At 43.6% G+C, this 14544-nt stretch overlaps 1 protein-coding gene across 4 annotated transcripts in view; it reads right to left on the bottom strand.

Annotated features, from left to right (window-relative positions):
• LOC136678357 (receptor-type tyrosine-protein phosphatase F) overlaps nt 1-11094 on the bottom strand; it is a 187723-nt gene extending 176629 nt beyond the window's left edge. For all 4 annotated transcript variants that reach the window (XM_066656393.1, XM_066656390.1, XM_066656391.1 and 1 more), the window contains exon 1: nt 10927-11094. The gene's annotated coding sequence lies outside the window, so the exon portion shown is untranslated. The remainder of the gene's footprint in view (nt 1-10926) is intronic.
• Nucleotides 11095-14544: the final 3450 nt, after the last annotated feature.

Raw genomic sequence — 14544 nt, 5'->3', positions numbered from 1 at the left:
GACGAGTCCAAAGACTCAGATACCTCACACGACCTTCGGCAGAACAGCGTGCTTCGGGTTTCTTCGACCTTGATGAGAAACAGCGCCCCGACTTTGGGTCTTAATTGTTAAAAAAGTTAAAAAGTATCAGTGTCAGCCTTCAGTACTTCCTTTGAGATGAAGAATGTATGCTTCCTTATCCCTTAATGAACCAGTCTATGCTCCATGGAGAGGGTCCCCCACACCATGGGGTGGACATTAGGTGTCAGTATATATAACGGCTGTTTCATAAATGTGAAGAATAATCACGATAGAAAATTCATCACAACTCCTTTAAAGCAGAACTCTAATCATATGACATTGAAAAGTCTGTTATGAGGGGTTGTCGATATTGCAATAATGCCATATCACTAAAGGAAACATGCTACCTAGTGTTCCTTTAAAGAACTGAATTAATGACGACACAAAACTAAGGCTTAAAGCAACACTAGGTAATATTTATATCTTAAAATTTCAGCTTCAAAATCATTGTGATGCTCCACTGAGCTGTAATAGGGAGAATAGAGATTCTGTCTTTGCTACTCTGGGCTCAGCACTGCAGAAACTGCACTATGTAACGTTTGGGGGAATGTAAGGAAACCAACCCCCTACCTGAAACCAGTAAATGTCACTGTGGTGGTACCCTTAAGTGTCTATATCCTTTACCTTTAACTGCAACTTATTCCATTATAATTGTAGATTGGTGTTGGTTGTGTTGGTTTCATACGTCCCACTGGAAATAGATGAATAGTTGAGGGTCTCCCGATTCTAAATATAAAAATTGTATGTGTCTAATTTTCCAAAAACACGCACAATAGCTCAGAGTTAAAGAAACAAACCAAAACCCACTGGAGATGATGTGAAGGCTCGACTGAGCCAAAGCCACTGGGAATAAACTGCTCTGGGTGTGGTCTTATTTTTCCGTTCTCATTTTTTATTTCTCTACACTTGTTGTGTCTGTTTTGCTGCGTTTACCCTCGTCCTTGCGCTTTCACATAAACACAAGTCCGGCACTGTGATTGGACAGACTGAGACGAGGGGGCGGGGCGATTCTAAAGCCTCTGCACTCAAGTCTCTCTCTCCATTCATCTTAGTGAGTGATGGCTCACAAGCTGCTGTGCATGTTAATACAGGAGGAGAGGCTTGATTTTATTGGATTATCGAGGATAAGGACTGAGAGCATCAATAAACAGAGTGGGCTCTGTCTGTGTGTGTGTGTGTGTGTGTGTGTGTGTGTGTGTGTGTGTGTGCCCGCACACTGAGATGAGAAGTCACCTTCACACGAGCCATTAGCCATGCAAAATATACAGTATATGACAAGTTAATGGGACATACTAGAGCAGCTGCACATGAGCCTAAGCACACCTCACTTAAAGCTGAATGTCACCTAGAGCCGCCCTCAACCGTGGAGCAGTGGAACGGTGTCATGTGGAGCCTTTAGGGCACCTGTAAGATGTGACAGGGATTCAGAGTGGATTCTCCACACTGATTTTTTTTGTTGTTGTCATACCATTCTCTAGGCCAATAAATCTGGTCAATATCTTGAATTCAGTGAATACAATATCAATTTCTACTAGTGACGCACGATTATATCGGAATTATATTGGTATCATCAGATAATCGTTTTTTTAATCAATATTGGCATCGAGATTTTTTTTTGTTTTTTAATTTGCCAATATTTCAAACTGATTATTGCTGACCTTTGGCTTGAACATGTAAAAATAATTGGGCTCCTAATGTTCCACCACTGAGAGTGGGGAGTAGTGTAAAGGCAGAGCTGAAGCTCTTATTTCTGTATGTGTTTAATCCTTTAAGTTAATGTTAATTTATTATTATTGGTTTTATTTGTTTGGGTTAACCTATTATTATATTTAAATTGTTAAATTAAACAAGAATTTAGATTTGTCACCAGTCTCTGTAAGGTTCAGAAACTAAATGTGGCAGTTTTCTCAGGAGACACATTTCATTTTATTTTATTTATTTATTTTTACACACTGTTAGTTGAAAGCTAAAATGTGCAAATAAATGTTACGTTTGTCTACAGCATTAATCCAGAGTATCTCATTGGTTTTGACATCAGCAGATATATACACATGTAACATCAGATATCAGTATCAGCCCAGAATTCCCATATTTGTGCATCCCAAGTTTCTATGTAATTATTTGCTTGTTTCATTTATTTTATTGTGACACTGTAATGTCACCAGACTCGAGACAACGAAACTGAGCCAAAACCATGTTTTAAGAACATTTACTGAACCCTTAAAGGGGCACAGGGAAATGGAAGTAAGGGAACAATCAGCAATTTGGATTTTGTTTTTGGTGAGATTCAGTGCCCCCTTCTTCAACATGGTGAACCCCCACAAAACACCACACCTCGCTACACACAAATCCCCTAACACCATTAAAAACCTCAAAAATAGCCCCTAAACTAACTGAAGGTGCCACGCTGAGCATGCTGGGAGCTCCCCCTCTGGGCCCTGAGCCCCATAATACTAAAACAAAATAGTCCCTGCTCGCAAATTAAAAGCAAGGTGGGAAAATGCCAGACTGGTTAAATCAAGCGAATCATGAAAGTTTTGCCTCACTCACCAACAGCAAGATGAAAAAACTTACATGCCAAAATAAAAGCCCCCTGTGTTTACCTTAAATTAACCTTTTAAGTGAATTAAATGTGTAATTGATTGGGTACAATATGCTTTAATTTTTTAGTAAAGCAATTTATGCATATTAAACAGTTTAATTAGATATACAATCCAGGCTTACACTGTGAATGCCATCAAATCTTCACAGCGGTGTTCAGACACCTGGTCTAAAGCCTTCTTGGAAGAATAGATCCTGGTTAATGTCCTTCTTTGCGCTTCCTTTCAGAAGTTAGTGTGTGCAGGTGTGTGTGCAGGTGACAAGCTGCTGTGTTATACAGCTGTGTCCAGATGCTGAGCTCTGTGGACCTTATTCAAATAGAAGTCCGTCGTCTCCCGCTCCTGGGAAGGCTGGGTTTCTGACCTGCTGTGAGGAGATGTTGAGTTTTAACCCAGACTGGAGAGTCTTTGATGTCTCTGGACGTCGGAGTGTGTTTTCTCAGAACAGAAGCTTGGCGCTGGAGTGTGTCCAGCAGGAGGAGAGCGGTCGGTGAATGAAGTCTCTGTACAATGAGGAGCCGTGTGAGTGCGCTCAGATCCAGCAACAAAGCCCACAATTCAGCTGTTTAAACCACTCAGGAGCTGTGGCATGGGAAGGGTCACGTGCACAAGGCCTTGCTGCCCTCACACTCAGCCACTGAGGTGTGTGGGTGTGTGTGTGTGTGTGCGTGCTTGTTTTTATATATTTGTTAGGACCCGATGCCTATGGATATGACGATCTCAGATTTGGATTTTTTTTGCATTTGTTTGAACGTTTTCACGGTTCTCACGTTTTCTCATTTTTAAATATATTGCTCAATGTGAAAAACTAAAAGAGTGAAATGATCTTACTGAGGTTAAGGTTACTTAGGTGTAGTGTTAATTTGAGACGGCGCGGTGGTAGTGTCTCAGTCACAGCTCCAGGGGCCTGGGGTTGTGGGTTCGAGCCTCCATTCAGTTGACTGTGAGGAGTTTGGTGTGTTCTCCCCGTGTCGGCATGGGTTTCCTCCGGGTACTCCGGTTTCCTCCCACGGTTAATACACTACACGTCTAAAAATGTGTAGACACCTTAATAAGATGGGGGCGCTCATGAGCCTACCTGTGTGTACAATGCCTATTGTGATCCAAGAGGGGTATAAAGCACCCCCCAACACACACACACACACACACACACACGAATATATAAAGACTTGGAGTGCTATCTTTAGAAAGATCTGAGACCCAAAACTACATCACCTTGCCTCAGCACCTGACCTAACTCTGTTTATGTGGCTGAATGCCACCAAATCCTCACAGCGGATGTTTTTACACCTACTGTGACAACCTTCTCCTGATGAGCAGAGAGTATTACAGCATGGAAAAGGGCTTAAACTCCCAACAAACGTCCATCGTTCCAGAAAACACCTTAAATAACGGTGTCCACTGAGGTTTCTTTCTGCAGTGGAGGAGCTTGCACTGTAGGGTCTGCAGCTGGAAGGGTAGTGAATCTCCAGCTGTTGGGCTGCTGTTTGACCGCTGGACGCCTGTAATGGAGTTAAGTGTGCGGTAGCTAATGCAGTGGCAGATTGGAAACAGGTTTCCCCATTAGTGAACCCAGAGCTGGTTTATAAACCATTTACGGCCAGCTTTACTTTACGGGCCGTCGTCTATTTTCACAGAAAGTGGAAGCAGACGTGGGTCAGGGGCGCGGTGAACCTCCTCTGTGTTTTAAGCTGGTGTCGCATACATAACAGTCCTGGTGGGCTGCAGAAAGAAGGGAGGGGTGAGGGGGGGTCAGGAAAAGCCTGCTTCTGATTTATTTCTCTGTAGATGCAGGAATGGAGGGAACGAAAGGATCACTTTATTCACTTTCTCTTTTTACGTTTGAAGGCTGTGTGGATGCTCCAGCTGCTCCTCACACTGCGAATCGGACCAATAGAGAGAGGGCTGTACAATAATTCAACATCAATTTCTATCACTATATAATGTTTTAATAAGAATGATTTGCACTGCTGCGTGCTCGGGGTCAGGGTGAACAACGGGTGTCTCGTTAACATTTAAAGCAGTGAATGTGGGCCGTTGAGACTGGGGACAACACTGTTGTGGGGTTCTGAGAATGTCCCCTTGTTGTGTTTGTTGTTGTCTTTTGTCAGTGTGTCAGTGTAGTGTAAAAATACTGACCAAAGTCAGCACAGTAACCTCATTTATCACAATAGCAACCTCAGCCCCTCGTATCTCCCACCCGAGTGGAGCTGCTCTCACGGGGGGCCTTTGGCAGGTTTTAGCCACTGCTTCTTGGCAGGAAAGAGGAGCCCGGTCGGGTCTGGAAATGTCCCCTTGTTTGTGTGGCAGGTCTAAAAACCGCCTCCGTGCCACAAAGGCTCCTAAAAATGCAGTCACGACCAAATATAAAAATAAAACGGCGTGTATTCTCTGCCAGGAGCCGGCCCGAATGCCATCCAGCGCCCAGATAAGAACCGTAAACTCTGATACCCAACACCACAGGCAGCTCCCTGTAAAAGCTCAGGCTCTCATTAGACCCACGCCCTGGAATTAGCCAAATTCAACCCATATGGAGCAAACAGCACCAAGCGGCTTTCCAGCATGAGGCAACAGTGGGCCAGGGCCGAGCAAGAGAGAGAGAGAGAGAGACAGTCACAGCTCACTACCACACACACATACACAGAGAGAGAGAGAGAGAGAGAGAGAGAGAGAGAGAGAGGGAGAGAGAGAGTCACAACTCACTACCACACAGAGAGAGAGAGAGAGAGAGAGAGAGAGAGAACTCACTACCAGAGAGAAAGAGAGAGAGAGGGAGAGAGAGAGAGGGAGAGAGAGAGAAAGCGAGAGAGAACTCACTACCACAGAGAGTGACAACTCACTACCAGAGAGAGAGAGAGAGTGAGAGAGAGAGACAAAGCGAGAGAGAACTCACTACCACAGAGAGTGACAACTCACTACCAGAGAGAGAGAGAGAGAGAGAGACAGCTCACTACCACAGAGAGAGAAAGAGAGAGAGAGAGAGAGAGAGAGCGCTCACTACAGAGAGGGAGAGAGAGAGCTCACTACCACAGAGAGAGAAAGAGAGAGAGAGAGAGAGAGCGCTCACTACAGAGAGGGAGAGAGAGAGCTCACTACCACAGAGAGAGAGAGAGAGAGACAGTCACAGCTCACTACCACACACACATACACAGAGAGAGAGAGAGAGAGAGAGAGAGAGAGAGAGAGAGAGAGGGAGAGAGAGAGTCACAACTCACTACCACACAGAGAGAGAGAGAGAGAAAGTGAGAGAGAACTCACTACCAGAGAGAAAGAGAGAGAGAGGGAGAGAGAGAGAGGGAGAGAGAGAGAAAGCGAGAGAGAACTCACTACCACAGAGAGTGACAACTCACTACCAGAGAGAGAGAGAGAGTGAGAGAGAGAGACAAAGCGAGAGAGAACTCACTACCACAGAGAGTGACAACTCACTACCAGAGAGAGAGAGAGAGAGAGAGACAGCTCACTACCACAGAGAGAGAAAGAGAGAGAGAGAGAGAGAGAGAGCGCTCACTACAGAGAGGGAGAGAGAGAGCTCACTACCACAGAGAGAGAAAGAGAGAGAGAGAGAGAGAGCGCTCACTACAGAGAGGGAGAGAGAGAGCTCACTACCACAGAGAGAGAGAGAGAGAGCTCACTACCACAGAGAGAGAGAGAGAGAGAGAGAGAGAGAGAGAGAGAGAGAGAGATTGATAAAACCTTTATTATAGCCAAAGACCTTACAAAACCGTGTACAAAAACGCTGGAGAGAGAGAGAGAGAGAGAGAGAGCTCACTACAGAGAGGGAGAGAGAGAGCTCACTACCACAGAGAGAGCTCACTACCAGAGAGAGAGAGAGAGAGAGAGAGAGAGAACTCACTACCACAGAGAGAGAGACAACTCACTACCACAGAGAGAGAGAGAAAGAGAGAGAGCTCACTACAGAGAGGGAGAGAGAGAGAGCTCACTAGCACAGAGAGAGAGAGCTCACTACCAGAGAGAGAAAGAGAGAGAGAGAGAGAGAGCTCACTAGCAGAGAGAGAGAGAGAGAGAGCTCACTACCACAGAGAGAGAGAGAGAGAGAGAGAGAGCTCACTAGCACACAGAGAGAGAGAGAGAGAGAGAGCTCACTACCACAGAGAGAGAGAGAGAGCTCACTAGCACAGAGAGAGAGAGAGAGAGAGAGAGCTCACTACCAGAGAGAGAGAGAGAGAGAGCTCCCTACCAGAGAGAGAGACAAAGAGAGAGAGAGAGAGCTCACTACAGAGGGAGAGAGAGAGAGAGTTCACTAGCACAGAGAGAGAGAGCTCACTACCAGAGCGAGAGAGAAAGAGAGAGAGAGAAGGTGAGAGCTCACTACCAGAGAGAGAGAGAGAGAGCTCCCTACCAGAGAGAGAGACAACTCACTACCACAGAGAGAGAGAGAAAGAGAGAGAGAGAGCTCACTACAGAGAGGGAGAGAGAGAGAGTTCACTAGCAGAGAGAGAGAGCTCACTACCAGAGAGAGAGAGAAAGAGAGAGAGAGAGAGAGAGAGAGAGAGCTAGCACAGAGAGAGAGAGAGCTCACTACCAGAGAGAGAGCGAGAGAGAGTGCGAGAGAGAGAGCGTGAGAGAGAGAGAGAGAGAGAGAGAGAGCTCACTACCAGAGAGAGAGAGAGAGAGCTCACTACCACAGAGAGAGAGAGAGAGAGCTCACTACCAGAGAGAGAGAGAGAGCTCACTACCACAGAGAGAGAGAGAGAGAGAGAGAGAGAGAGAGAGAGAGAGAGAGACAGCTCACTGCCACAGAGAGAAAGAGAGAGAAAGAATACATAGGTTATACATTTAGCATTGAATAAATGGAGACCGCCCAAGGTCTTAGCTCACCCAGGTGTCTGTTGGCTCGGTGTACTGGGCTACTCCCATGTTTTCTGCTTCTCCATCAGGTAAATTTGGCCCTAGTCCTGGAACCGGGTTCTTTTTAGTCCCTGTTCTCTCATGGTTCATAACAAGCCGAGTGGGGACTAAACCGTGGCGTGTAAACATCGCAGAGCGCTGAGTGTCCAGAGAGAGTCATCAATCTACGGCACGCGGTGCAGGCGTCCAGCACAAACGCCCCATCTGTAAAACCTCTAGCTACAGCACAGGTCATATTTGTTTTTATCCGACAGATAGCTCTGAAAATTATGCTGTGGTCTTTTAAAGAGGTTCAAACGCTCCTTGGATCGGTGGCCGATGAAAAACTCCAGCGGGAGCTGGACGCCGCAGCGAGGAAGGAACAAACTCTACTGATCTGTCTGAACTGATGACGGAGCTGTGTTCAGAAATGCTTAATGTTACTGCCGTGTAGTTGTGGTTTCCAAAGCCTGCTGTTCCCATTAGAGATGGGGTTTTGAGATGACACCAGATACATTTTGGAGGGAGGTGCTGTAGGAACGGAAAACCAACCAGGGACCAGGAACAAAACAGAGAGCAGAGTCCAGTAGAGACCAGCAGATTAGGGACGACCATGTCGTGTAGAAGCACCATGTGTTTACAAAAATATAAGGCAGCTACATTTTCTTAGGGTCCAACTGCTTTCAAAATTACATTCATATACTACCCTTTGCTCTGGGAAATATTCAAATACTCAACTTATTAACTACAAAACAGGATCTAGGCACTTTACCCCTCAGAGGCACAATATTAAAAACAGCCCCCCCTTGCTCATGTATAACTATGCAAATCTAAAAACCGCACCGATGTGACTCTGTGAAACAGAATATGAAAATGATCATTGCCAAAAATCAGGTTATGACCTCTTTTGTTCCATTCCCAACAAAATATACACACATGCAGTTTTAAACAGGAAACAGCTCACTTCTTAAGTGCACCTGTGCATTAACGTGTGGCTCCTGTGTGCACCAACACACACACACTCTGAAACAAAACCACCCAGTCAGTTTTCTGTGTGCTCCAAGTCTGAAAACACAGGACACAACAAGCCGTTCTAATCCTGCTCCACTTCTGATGTCAAGTGCAGAGACTTCAGAATCCCCCCGCCCCCCTCACCTGAGTCTGTCCAATCACAGCACTGGACCTGCATTTATGTGAGAGGGCAAAGACGGGGTTAAACGCAGCAAAACAGACACAACGGGCGTGGAGATATAAGAGCACTGAGTAAAAACTGAGAAAACGTGAATGGAGAAGAAAGAGAACTGAGCGAAATCTGCTGGTGTTGTTTGTTGTTGTTTTTAGCTATGTCCAACATGTCTTATAATCAGGTACATTCAGTCACTCTGAGGTCAGCTCATTGTCTAAGCCCACTCACGTTTGATTCCCTGCTCAGGTAGCACAGATCAGTAAGATCTAGGTTTCTAGGGTTCAGTTCCCTGCTCAGGTAACACAGTAAGAGCTGGTAAACTAGGGTTTGATTCCTTGCTCAGGCAAAATGCAGATCAGCAAGAAGTGATGTATTGGATTTGACTCACTGCTCAGGTACAGAACAGAGGCACCAATGAGCAGGGTTCAAGTCCCTGCTCGGGCAAACCACCGATCTGTAATTACTGAATCATAAATTATTAACAACTGGGAAACCTATTACAGTCCAAATTATTAATGTCAAATAATAATGAGGATGATGGACAATACAATCAATAACAATCTACGGCGCTCTGTTTGACAATACTCGCCTTCCCAACAAACTGTCCCCTATGTCCTCTCTGTCCCCTTCTGCCATCGAATATGCTCTTAATAAAAAACCATACAGCCATGAAATGCAAAGCTCTTCTGAACTGAAGCACACTCGGTGGAAGAGAGATGCTCAACATGAGCCACATTTGTATCCACGGCTCCCTGTTCTCCAATGTTCCACCCATGAATAAAGCCTCTGAGTATCACCTACACGCTTCTTCAGCCAGACATTCTGCTCGCTTTCGTCTCCAGCTGGATTTCACAGCCCAGAAATCTAAGTTAAAGGCAGAAAATGCATAGAGAGCTTGAAGTGCATGGTACATCCAGCTGGAGACTGTGTCCTTTGCCGTTTCGTTCAGTACAAACCATGGAATTTCTTTCCTGATGGAGTACATAGAGCTCATATGAAACACCGTGAAGACACTGAATGGAAATATGATTTGTCACAATTAAAATAATGTGAACCATTATGATGTCATAGCTACTTATATAATGGTAGAAACTGGGGGAATCGGTCCCTGCTTTGCCCCTGGATTTACACCAACGCACGTACCAACTACACCACAGGCAGAAATAAAAAGCAACACACATTAATTGCATTGCTCCCCAACATTGAATGTCTCATAAAGGCCTCCTGGAAAGAGTTAAAACTCCCAAATGAGTTTATGACGAGAATAACAGGACTTATATTGGGAAAACACATTGCTATTTTATCAAAAAACAACCTTGAAATCATGTCAATGCCCAAAAATCCACTCCAAACAACATATATCATGTAAATAAGAGACGCTTGGAAAGTCTTTTACAATGCATCTTGTAATGACACCCCTCCAAATGCTCCATAGCTCCCTTAGATCTTTAGAATTACAATATAATACCTTGTATATAGAATAGAATACAGCATAGTACAGCCTTTAAGTGATTTGTATGCTTAAAGCCCATTCTTAGCTAAATATATCATGCATAAAGAACATTTTGGAAGTATTCTGCCGTGCATTTCGGAAGGCAGTTCATTGGCAAGTTCCCTCAGATCTTCAGGATTAAGGCACTTTGCTGTGGAATTAAGCACAACGCAGCACTGGTAGGATCTGTACGGCTAGAGTCCCCTGACAACAACATATATCATTAAAAAATGAACATTTTGAAAGTGGTCTGCCATGCATTTTGGAAGGAGACCCTTTCAAAAGGTCCATAGCCCCCCCCCAGAGCCTCATAAACCCCCCCAATGTATGCAGTGCTAGCTTTAATAAAGCAAATATTAAGCATAATGCAGCATTGGTATGAATTGTACAGTTAAAGCTCACACTTAGCAACATATATAATGGGGAAAATGAACATTTTGAAAGTGGTCTTGCGTGCGTTTTGAAAGGAGACACATTCAAAAGCTCCGTAGCCCCCTCAGTGCTTCATAAACCCCAAAAATACAAGGCACTCTGCTGCTGCTGGTGTTCAATTTCACTTCAGCAACAGCATTGCTTTACTAATCTTCTGCTATTTGTGCTACTGAAGCCTTACACTTCAACAACACCCGCTCAAACCCAGCGGCACACACAAAGCCCCAAGCTCAAGCTGATAGAAGAAGAGTAAAAAAAAAGCTTATTCCCTGTTTTTAACCAGAAGTATCAACAAATCCAGCACTCACCAGGTCTCCACCGCTCCGCCGTGTGCATATCTCTCCGCAACGCTTTAAAAAACCAAAGCAAAACGCAAGAAAACGCAAACAAGTCCACTTTATCCACTTCTCCCGTTGTTTTTCCTTTCCGTTCCCACGGTAAGAGCTCGCATTAAATCCCGTTGCCGGTGCAGCTCCACACTTTCTCCGCGTTCTCTCCTTCTACACACACCACAGGCTTTCTCAGCACAAACCGCGCCCCCACCACACTCTGATTGGCTGACAGTGCGCTAATATCCCGCCTGCTCGTTCCCTGATTGGTTAACAAACTCCCGCCTCTTCTGCCGTTAGAGGCTGCCAGTTCGTGCTCGCGGTTTTCCCTCAAACCCAGCTTTGGGATTGTTCGGGTCATCCCGGAAAGGTTCGGAGAGTTTCGACTCGGAGAAGTCGTTAAACGGTAAACTGTCGATCCAGACAAAGTGTTAGAAATATAAACCACCTTTACACGCTTGAATCTTCTTATTGCTTAGTTTTGTGTTAACTTCAGCATTTTTGAGTTCTGTTAACAAAATGACAACTTTTAAACTACTTTTATTGACAGTATTGAAATAATCTATGCATTTACAATTAAATAACTGTTACATCAGCATTTTACTTCAGAAAATGAAACAGAAAATCATTTCAGCAAATTTTAAACACACTACTATACAACATTTAGACGTTCCTTAGCATGTCATGGAGCTAATTTCAGAAACGTAATGGAAGTTGGACTACAACCTAATGATTTTTTTTCCCCACCAAAGCGTAAAACATCCTCTGAACAAACTTTAGATAGGCTCCACCCAGCTCCTCACTCCACTAATGCTGTCGGCTGCCATCAAATTCTCGCAATAGTGTTCCAAAATCTAGTAAAGCTCTCCCTGAAGAGCAGAAGCTGTTACTGCAAGACAGGGGACTCTCTGAGCACTCAGTGTTAAATGAAAGTGGTACATTTTGAAACGTACAGTGAATTTTCAACATGACTGGACACTGTTTGAATCTGGACCTGGGGAATGGAAACACAACTCCATTTTCTTCCAAGAAAGGCCAAATTGTAAGTATTTCAACCAGCTTTTTGAACAGTTACGCCTGACTACCTGAATGTTTACCTGACTCCTCATGTATCAGTTACCATGAAATTAAACATGTAATTAGCCTTTTATTGTAATAATAGCTAATGTGAGGTTTGAATTGATGTGCAATATTGATATTGTTGATTTAAACTAAACATATCCTTTGCATTGAAAGAAGCAGTTAAACCCCATTTTATCTCACATGTTTTTCATGTTTTACAATGTCATTATTATGTCAGTATATTATTATTCAGTGTGCTATTTGCTCAGTAAAGCAAAAACAGCAGTGACAAGGCTGTCCCACTAAGGGTTAAGTCCCCAAGTGTTGTTGGGGTATTGTTGTGGAGGGAAAACGAGGAGAGAAAAGAACATCTGAAGGAGCAGGTGAAAACAAGCCGGCGGGAGGAAAAACAAATGTCCTTCAGGTCTCTAGAGTCACAACAAGCAAATGACACTCGCTCCAGGTGAGAGAAAGAAAGAGAGAGAGAGAGAGAGAGAGAGAGAGAGAGAGAGAGAGAGCAAGGGGTTGGGGAGGGGGGGCTTCAGGAGTGGGAGGGAGAGGGCAATGCTGGAAAAGGATGAAGGAGGAGAAAGTTTTTGGATTAGCTGCAACTCCGAAGGGAGCTGTTGGCTACTGAGAAATCAAAGCTGGATTATTCCTCTCGGAGATGAACCCGGGGAAATAGGAATGGGAATCTGTGCAATGGGTCTACTCAGACTAGGCCTAGATATTAAAGAGACACTACAGAGATGCTAAATATTAAGAAGACTGAAAAGAAATTAAGGAGACACTACATACATATTAAGTTGGAAACCAAGGAGAAACTACAAAGTAATTAAGGAGAAACTACAGAGAAATGAAGGAGACACTATTACTTTGGAAACCAAGGGGAAACTTCAAAGATATTAAGGAGAAACTATAGGGAAATGAAGGAGACACTACAGAGGTAGTAAGGAGTAACTACAGAGATATTAAGGAGTAACTACAGAGATATTAAGGAGAAACTACAGAGATATTAAGGAGAAACTAAAGAGATATTAAGGAGAAACTACAGAGATATTAAGGAGGCACTACAGAGATATTAAGAAGAAACTACAGAGATATTAAGGAGGCATTACAGAGATATTAAGAAGAAACTACAGAGATATTAAGGAGAAACTACAGAGATATTAAGGAGGCACTACAGAGATATTAAGGAGAAACTACAGAGATATAAAGGAGACACTTTAGAGAAATTAAGGAAAAACTCTGGAGATAAAAAGGAGACACTATAGAGATATTAAGGAGGATCTACAAAAATATTTAGGAGATAGTACAGCTGGGTTCCCTAAGGTGGCCCTTTTGGCACATGAAATTCCTAGTTTATCACCGCTACTGCTAGAATACCAGCACTCTTCAGGTATGAAACTGCTGAGACAAAATGCAGGAGGGTTTACAGCACTGATTACATAGCCACACCCATTTCACCAGGCTAAAGCTGTTTCTCAATATGTTTCTTGTGTATTCTTACGTTCTCATATCCTTGGGGAACGTCATCAACCGCAGCCCAAGTCTTGTTCTGTTTAAAAGTCCACGTCTAGCCAATAAGAGTCCAAAAACCCGGATGTGTTCTTGCTCGGCTCGTATTATCGAGAATGCACTGGGACGAGACTTCTATAGACTTAAGAGTGTCAGATATCTCAGAATGTATTTCACATCAACCTCAGCGCAATATCGACAGTTTTCTCCCGCCACTGAGATGGTGATTCATCAAGTACGGTGGGGTTCCAATTACAGAACGACAATACAGCGTCCTCCCATCCTCCTAACTTTGTACAATCAAGTATGGCAGTTTGAACTTTGTAGTACTTTGTTTTGAGAAACAGCCTGAGTGAAAATGCAAAAACATAATGTGACCTGGGGTTAACGCTACTGGTGCCAAAAAGAAAAAAAAGCAAACCAATCAATGAGCACCGCCCCAGTTTGAGGTCTCTTAAGAGGTCTCAGTTCTTTCAACTTACTACTGTCAATTCTCTCATTGAATGGTGAGTAAACACAAATAACTGTAGTTAGATAGGCCTACCAATTTACATAGACGTAATAATAAGCATAGTCATTGTAATAAAAATATGATAAATAAAAACGCTTGTTCCGTACCTTATGAAATAGTATGAGAATGACACACTGGCCCTTAACTTTGCGATGTTGGTTGGCTATGACCCTTGAGAAAAAGTAATTGGGGACCCCTGTAGAACAGAGGTATTAAGGAGAAACTATAGCGATATTAAGGAGACACTACAGAGCTATAAAAGAGACACTATAGAGATATTAAGGAAACCCTATTGAGATTTTAAGGAGGGTCTACAAAAATATTAAGCGGTCACACCGAGATATAAAGGTGACAATGTTTTAAGGAAAAATCGAAGGAAACTATAAAGAAATTAAGAACACAATAACAAGGTTTTAAACTTGAAATGAAAGAGACACTGCAGAGATATGTCGGAGATTGCTTTTCTTCACTGTGGGTGAGTAGTTTAAAGTAGAAATATCTGAAGA

This window comes from Hoplias malabaricus, chromosome Y, assembly GCF_029633855.1.
Source record: "Hoplias malabaricus isolate fHopMal1 chromosome Y, fHopMal1.hap1, whole genome shotgun sequence".
NCBI lineage: Eukaryota > Metazoa > Chordata > Actinopteri > Characiformes > Erythrinidae > Hoplias > Hoplias malabaricus.
Note: the sequence above shows the minus strand (reverse complement) of the source record. Positions and strands in the feature narration are given on the sequence as shown.